Source organism: Anneissia japonica, unplaced genomic scaffold, assembly GCF_011630105.1.
Source record: "Anneissia japonica isolate Jap-2015-1 unplaced genomic scaffold, ASM1163010v1 scaffold5323_len63752_cov207, whole genome shotgun sequence".
In the NCBI taxonomy this organism is placed as follows: Eukaryota; Metazoa; Echinodermata; class Crinoidea; order Comatulida; family Comatulidae; genus Anneissia; species Anneissia japonica.
In genome coordinates this window covers 47-7,968 of record NW_022705974.1, presented here as the reverse complement: position 1 = coordinate 7,968, position 7,922 = coordinate 47, and the positions used below count along the sequence as shown (strand labels likewise).

General features: G+C 42.7%; 1 pseudogene; it reads right to left on the bottom strand.

Annotated features, from left to right (window-relative positions):
* The window catches only part of LOC117105945, a 16,613-nt pseudogene extending 8,973 nt beyond the window's left edge, over positions 1-7,640 (bottom strand).
* Positions 7,641-7,922: the final 282 nt, after the last annotated feature.

Here is a 7,922-nt window from a genome sequence, read left to right as displayed (position 1 = left end):
TGTGAAGAAATGTATACAACGATCTCACGACGATGTGACGATGATCAGAATTTTACTAAAATATACTGTGTACTTCATTTTAATCATATTGAAGAAAAAGGATGTAGAAAGTAATACCGTATTTACATTTCATTTTAATTATAAATAACTTGTGGCCGAGTTGACTTGTGGCCGAGTTAACTTGTGGCCGAGTTGACTTGTGGCCGAGTTGACTGCAGCCGAACTTTTTGTGGCCGAGTTGATTTGTGGCCGAGTTGACTTGTGGCCGAGTTGACTGTGGCCGAGTTGACTTGTGGCCGAGTTGACCTGCACCCTTTGGGACGTCCTGGGTACGACATTAAACTCCATCCGGTCAAAGCGTCGGCGACTAAACTGACAACCCTCTCAAATATGTCTTAGTGGCTGCTGAGGGGAGTGTGTTTATGGTCACCCAGCAGCAAGAAAAACCAATAGCTCAACAAAGGGCGTATGAGCTCCTCGGAGTCAACGGCCAACCATTAATTAGTTTAAGGAATAGGAGTAGTTTAGTCTCATTGTTATTATTGTTATTATGATTATTTATATTTTATTTTATTGCTATTATTTTATTGATATTCACATTTTCTCAGTTGGTCTACAGTATATTATTTCTCTGTAAAGCGCATGGGGCAATGTGCAATATGCGCTATATAAATATAACATTATTAAAGTGAACATAATTGACCACTAACACTGTGCAATTACACTCATACAAGTTTATGCACATTATAGGATGATGATGACGAATATATTAATCGTTGATCTGCAAATACAATAATACAAGGAAACCAAGAAAGCTATAGGATACAACATACATACTTAATACTGAAAATACTCTTACCCTATACAGTCATTAGGTTGGTTTTTGCAGTCAATATTGCACCTGAATCGTTCCCACGACATCCAGCCCATCGGTGGTGTACGTCCAAGACCATTATCCAAACCAATGGTACTGACCACAATTGACAGCAGGACAAGACACTGAAACATGCCGATCATTTTGCAAACACTGACAATGAATTAAAATTACAGTTCAGTTATTATTATTATTAAATTATTATTAAAATTTAAAAAAAAATTAATTATAAGTTATCAAATTTTATTTATTATCAATTCATTAAATTATATTACTGTTGATACCATCTCTGGGCATCTTTTTTTCAGGGATGCACTCAGGCAGTGGCGGCGACAGTAGGGGGGGCTTAAGCCCCCACCGGATAGGTCAAAGCCCCCCCGCTGGACAGAGCTCGTCGGGCGGCCAGACCATAAATCATATAAAAATAGGCCCACACCAAGCCAACACATGTCTGTCACAGTCTGAGAGTGCCATTTTCAGCCATCCAGAGGTTGATATTCTTTAAAAAAAATCTCATTTGGGAGGGGGAACCTCCTCTCAACCCCTTCCTCCAGCTCGAGCCTACGAGTTCAAGTCCCCCCTGTCGGACAACTTAGCCCCCCACCCCCCCAAGAAAATATATCCTAGAGCCGCCACAGCACTCAGGAAATATTTAGTCGGACTGGATGTAGTAATATTGACCGAAATAATATATATTTACAAGACTGTAAAAGTAAGGCCTGCATGGGGAATATATATCGCAAAAATTAGGCCTAGAAATCCATAAACGCATTTCAGGAAATAAGGGCGGATTTCTGAGCACATTTTGCCAAAAATTATGCTTTGACCTCATCTTAAATTATATAACCAATGTATTATGCAGTACTGTAGTTATGATTCTGTGCACTTGAGCTAGTTTTTGAGGAAACTTCAGTGCAATTAAAATACTTTACAGTAAATGGTATAATTATTTGAAGTTGATGACTATCAAAAGAAAATTAATAATTTTTATATCTTTACAAGCTGTGGTTATTGATTCCTCCGACGACTTTACGCAAGCCAGATGTGCTGAAGAGCAGATTCAATTCTCTAATCAATAACCAACACAACATTTGTTTCTCTTGCAACATGTACAATATTTGTAACACTGAACAGATTTCATTAAAAACATTTTTTAAGAGCGAGGCAAAGACCCAGAAAGCAAAACCTTATGAAGGGCTGCCTACACAAAAAAAATTTTTTTTTTTAAAATCAACAAATAACAATAAGCTGTTAAAATATTAAAAACATAAACAAAATGAAAACCATTAATAAATACAGTGTTTATAAATGAATTAAACCAATAGATAAAACTAAAAATTAGTTTCAGTTTTAAAATTCATGACTGTAGTATACATATTTGGCCCAAATATTTTGTTATTTTAATTGAGAACAGAATGTAGTGATGACCACCTGGAGGTCACATTGCGATCATCTTGGGTTAGCTCATCTGAGCAAACTGGCGTATCCACGGGCATGCGCACTGAACGGCCAACCCGGGCAATCCCGCGGAGAAAGGACGTCACTTCAAGTCAAGAGCTTATTCAAGCAACACATACGATTGTATATAGCCCAAGCGGGAAAACAATACCGATACCAGTGAGTACCTTTTGGAAAGGCTTGCCAATGTTGTATGATTTACAACATTGATAGCGAGTAAAAAAGTTATTTTTAGTGATTAGTTAGGTTTTTTTTTGTGAGGGGAAGCAAATGGGCAGATTCGGTAATTTGATTGCTGACTGCCGAATACCTTCACAGCTAAACTCAGATTAGGTTTTTAGATTAGGATATTAATTACGGTCGTTGTGACGGGAAGTGTACAGGACCTCAATTTCTTTGCGACTGTCGAGTACCTCACAATTTGTTTCCGATATTAGGATTATTAGTTAGGTGTTTACCGTTTTTGTTGTTTTAACCCAGTGACGCCTCGATCGATTACTGTATCGTCGGTACCTGTGCTGGGTTGAAACAGGTGACGGACTTATTAGCGCGAATAGCGTGTGAGAGGAAGTTCGCTTGGTATACGTTTTGCGTGAACCAAGTACTCTCACAGATAATATTTGCTGTCTCTTATACACATCTAGATGTGTATAAGAGACAGGGATGTAGTAATATTGACCGAAATAATATATATTTACAAGACTGTAAAAGTAAGGCCTGCATGGGGAATATATATCGCAAAAATTAGGCCTAGAAATCCATAAACGCATTTCAGGAAATAAGGGCGGATTTCTGAGCACATTTTGCCAAAAATTATGCTTTGACCTCATCTTAAATTATATAACCAATGTATTATGCAGTAGTTATGATTCTGTGCACTTGAGCTAGTTTTTGAGGAAACTTCAGTGCAATTAAAATACTTTACAGTAAATGGTATAATTATTTGAAGTTGATGACTATCAAAAGAAAATTAATAATTTTTATATCTTTACAAGCTGTGGTTATTGATTCCTCCGACGACTTTACGCAAGCCAGATGTGCTGAAGAGCAGATTCAATTCTCTAATCAATAACCAACACAACATTTGTTTCTCTTGCAACATCAATGGTATTGGGGGAGGGGATTGTATGCGGAAACCCTTCCTTCTGCCACTTCTAAGGACTTGTATAGAGAAGCCAAATTAACTTCCGCCTCACAGGCAGATGGTGAATTTATTGAAGACTGGGCCGATAGAGTGGAAACCCTTACCTATAAAGCATATAAGTCCCTTTCTGAAAGTTGGAAAGAGGATCATGCTGTGCTTAGGTTTTGTCTTGGTTGTAGGGAAGTGAAGTTGGGGGAACTAGTTTTATACCTAGGGTGTCCAACTGTTTCCCAAGCTTTGTCCACCTATAGGGCTGGGGGTCAAAGGGATAAACACTTGAATAAGACTGCATTTTCACCGGGTGGTCAATCCAGACAAACAAGGGGGATGTCACCAAGCGGCGCATCTTCAAGCGCCGGATGCAAGTCTTTTGAGGGTAGTGATTCTGGGGCCAGATTTATCAAACTAGAAATCAGCTTAAATTTGTCTTAAGTCCATTTTTTTGCTTAAGTCAAATTTATCCATATTGCTTTCTTAAAAATTGCTTAAAAGTAGAAAGTTCATTGTACGTTGGCACCATCAGACCATTTTTAAGCCAAGATTTTGCTAAGATTGGTAATAAATTAGCTTAAGATATTTAATAGAGACATCTTAACTTTTTTTGACTTAAGACATTTGCTTGATAAGATTGCTTGATGAGATTGATAAATCCGGGGCCTGACTCTCAATACTCAGATAATAGGGGAAAGAATAAGGTAACTAGTGTTAGTGACAAGTCCCTAGGAAGCTCCTCCTTGACTTGCAGTGGTATTCCCAAGGGTTATAATTCTAAGAGGTTAGGTCAGACTAAGAGGGGGGGGGGGGGAAGGTCAGACTAAGAGGGGGGGGGGGGTAAGGAAAAACATCTTGAACCTTCCATGTCGCCTTATCACTCCATCTTTCCCTAATGTGAGAGATGAGGATGACTTTGTGGGTTGCTCACCAAAATGAGTGATGAGACCAGGTTCTCTAATCTATGTCCGAGTGTAACTGACCAGAGGGACACACCTAGTTCTCGAGGTAAACATCCTGTCTTCCCGGGAATGGTAAAGAAATGAATAAACTCTTAAGGCCAACTCAGACAGCGTCAGCCGACGCAGCCCGACCCGATTTATCGTCGGGGACAGTCTTAAGCTGTCGTGAGAAATATTAAACATGTTTAATATTCTACGACGCGACTGCCCCCAACGCACACCATCGCGTCTGCGTTTAACTCATCCAGACCCGATGCGACAACAAATCGCGTCGGGCTGCGTCGTACGACGCTGTCTGAGTTGACCTTTAGACATTGAGACACACGGGTTGCGATTGACATCCATAGGCACTCAGCTAACCCAACTAGATTCAACGGTGAATACTCAGTTCGCCCAATCAAATGTTAAGGTCGATAGGTTAGGGGAAGTGCTGGGGTCTCGTGCAATTTCAGAACCTGAGCAAACCCAGGACCCAACTACTGCTGTTGATAATGTTGGGGTTGCAGATGGGGAACAGCCTTTAAACTAGTGGAGGGTTTATGCCAGTGTAAGAGTACCAGTGCAAATATATAGGAATTTGGGTTAACCCTGATTTTACGAATACCCGCAATTAGGAACGGCTCTGGGCCCGTGCCGTACGTAATCTGTCTCTTATACACATCTTGTTTGAACCTACCAGGTACCCACTTTTACTCCTGGGTGGAGAGAGACAACCGTAGATAAAGTGCCTTGCCCAAGGACACAAGCGACTTGCACAGCGAGAGTTTTGAACCCCCGACCTCGAGGTTGGGAGTCCAAATCACAACCGATGCGCCAACCACTTCTAGTTGGTTGGTTAGGGGAAGTGCTGGGGTCTCGTGCAATTTCAGAACCTGAGCAAACCCAGGACCCAGCTACTGCTGTTGATAATGTTGGGGTTGCAGATGGGGAACAGCCTTTAAACTAGTGGAGGTTGGGGGCGCCGGCCAGCAGCCCGACCTTTCCCTATCCACAACAGGCCAACCTACAGGGGTTGGAGGGTGTCACCTCAGTTTTGATGGATGAGACGGCCACTATTTTCGACTTGGTCAAAAGATTGAACCGGGAGAAGGCGACTGGAAAACATGGGCTGTTGATGTCAAAACGAGGTGGGCCATTAAGAACCTGGAAGACATCCTTGGGTACGGTTACTCCGATTAGCCACCCTTCCGTCCTTATACATTGGCGATGTTTCATCGCCATTGTGGAGTGCCTCGGCTCGGATGCAGTGCGAACCATTGTCCAGTGAGCGGAGGAGGCAGTCCCGTTGCCGCCTTCTCTCTCGAAAAAGACAAAGGAACGGTGGCATCCCACAAGGGAGAGAAGATGAGAGCTTCCGCGATGCAGCCGGCACCCGAGCCGACTCGTCCACCCACCGGGACGCAAGCGTCTTAACATGGGGAGGAGATGGTATCCTGGGCCTATGATTCCCATTTCGATTTTTACCGTTTGCTTCACAGGTTGAGGCTTAAGTCTGGGGCTACTGTACACTCGAATTTGGTGGGATCGCCATTTACTGCGATCCTCCAACCTACCTCTACCAGGGCGATCTGTTCCCTTCGAGAGCAGGGATTTGAGGTACTGTAGGTGTTGGAATTCATCCTAAGAAGGAACTTTCTCCCACCCAGTTGAGTAGGCTGGCCACTCTGACAAGCTCATCTCATGTCAGGGTGCTTGGCAAAATTGGGCTTGAAAACACCCTGACCAACACTGACTAGGTCCGGCAGGATGAGCTGCTTGAGCAAGTTCTCAAGCAGTGTTATTCCTTCTCCCGACATCGCCTTATCTGCCTCCATGCGTGTGGAAAGCAAGGGGACGAGGTTGCGGAAGAATGCTACTTCAGAGCACTTTACCTCCTACGTCTAACGCATATCCCCAAGATCAGAAATTGATCTTGCATGTGTTCTCTTCTTCGTCGAAGGTGGTGAACAAATTTCCAATACCCGGGGACTTACTTCAGTTTCACCATAGAAGTTGGTAGGTCCACCACAGTACAACGAGCAGCCTGCAAACATCTCGTGAGGGTCAATGATCGCAGGATTCCCATCAAGTCTGATGGGCCCTATTTTCCCCCCTCAGGCCAGCGAGTGGGAGCTCCTCATCTGCTGTGAGAGACAGTAAAGTCGGTGGCCCAAATTCTAGGCTGGGAAACCGGGCGAGTCTTAGAGCTCACCCAGAAGAACGGCCTAGATCTTTTCTGAGCCTAAGAGCTCAGTGTCACCCCCAGACGACTTTAAATTTGTTTGGAAATACTTTATGTTTCATCTTATGTTTACTTTTCTGTTCACCTGTACATTATTTATGGGTCTGAACCCTTTCCGAGTAAGCCAGACTCGGAGCCCACAAAAGACATACGCCGGGAACTGAATGTCTGTGGGTTGGGTCATTGGCCCATATTGCAGGGCGTCCTTTTTCAAACAATGGGAGAATGTAGTGATGATGGCCCCCTGGAGGTCACATTGCGATTATCTTGGGTTAGCTCATCTGCGCAAACCGCCGTATCCATGGGCATGCACACTGAACGGCAAACCTGGACAATCCCTCGGAGAAAGGACCTCACAAGCCCAGACCTGATTTAAGTAACACATACGATTTTATGTAGCCCACGCCGAAAAACAATACCGATACCAGTGAGTACCTTTTTGGGCTTTTTACAATAAGAATAATTATTGGGGACGTGGCCCGGGAATCCTAGCATTCTTGTGCCATGCACAGAAGTTCATAGAGGAAACATTAAACTATATGTAACTGTTATTTGGGGGAACAACTCTCTGGTTATCATTTCAGCTAGCCTTGGAGGAAATGTGTCAAGCCTGTAAAAACAATTTACAACATTCGGATAGTCTGCACAGCACAGTGTTACTAATGATGGATGACGCTACTACTAGACTAGCATACTACTACTAGGCCTAGGCCTATTGCTCCAGTCCTGGATATTTATAATTATTTACAAAATGTTTTCTCTACCAACAACAAACCATTGTTCAAACATAACGAATTAACAACAAAGTACGCCACATACATCGTAAACTCACCAATTCCTACTTTTTTTAAAGTTTATCACGGAGTTTATGCAGACTGAGATCTGTACAGACAGTACCACAACAGCAAGCAATACCGACAACACGTACCAACAAACCCATCACTGAACAAACAAGTGTGTATGTACTGAACTCATGTGACTTGACAAGTCAGCTGACTTGTAAAAAAAGCATTACGTGAGACCTGGATGACCGCAGCATGTTATGCATGAATAAACATGGTAATTATGGTTAAAGCGCATGCGCAGTAGTAGGGGACACCTTCTGTCCCTGGGGGACACCAAGTGCGGACAATATATTAGGGTTCGCACACTTTACTTGTACTGTACAAACAATGTGGACCCATTTTATGCATAAAATAGTAATTCGGACCCATTGTAGTATTAGTAGTAGGCTAGTAGTACTAGTACTACTAGTAGTACGTCATCATCACG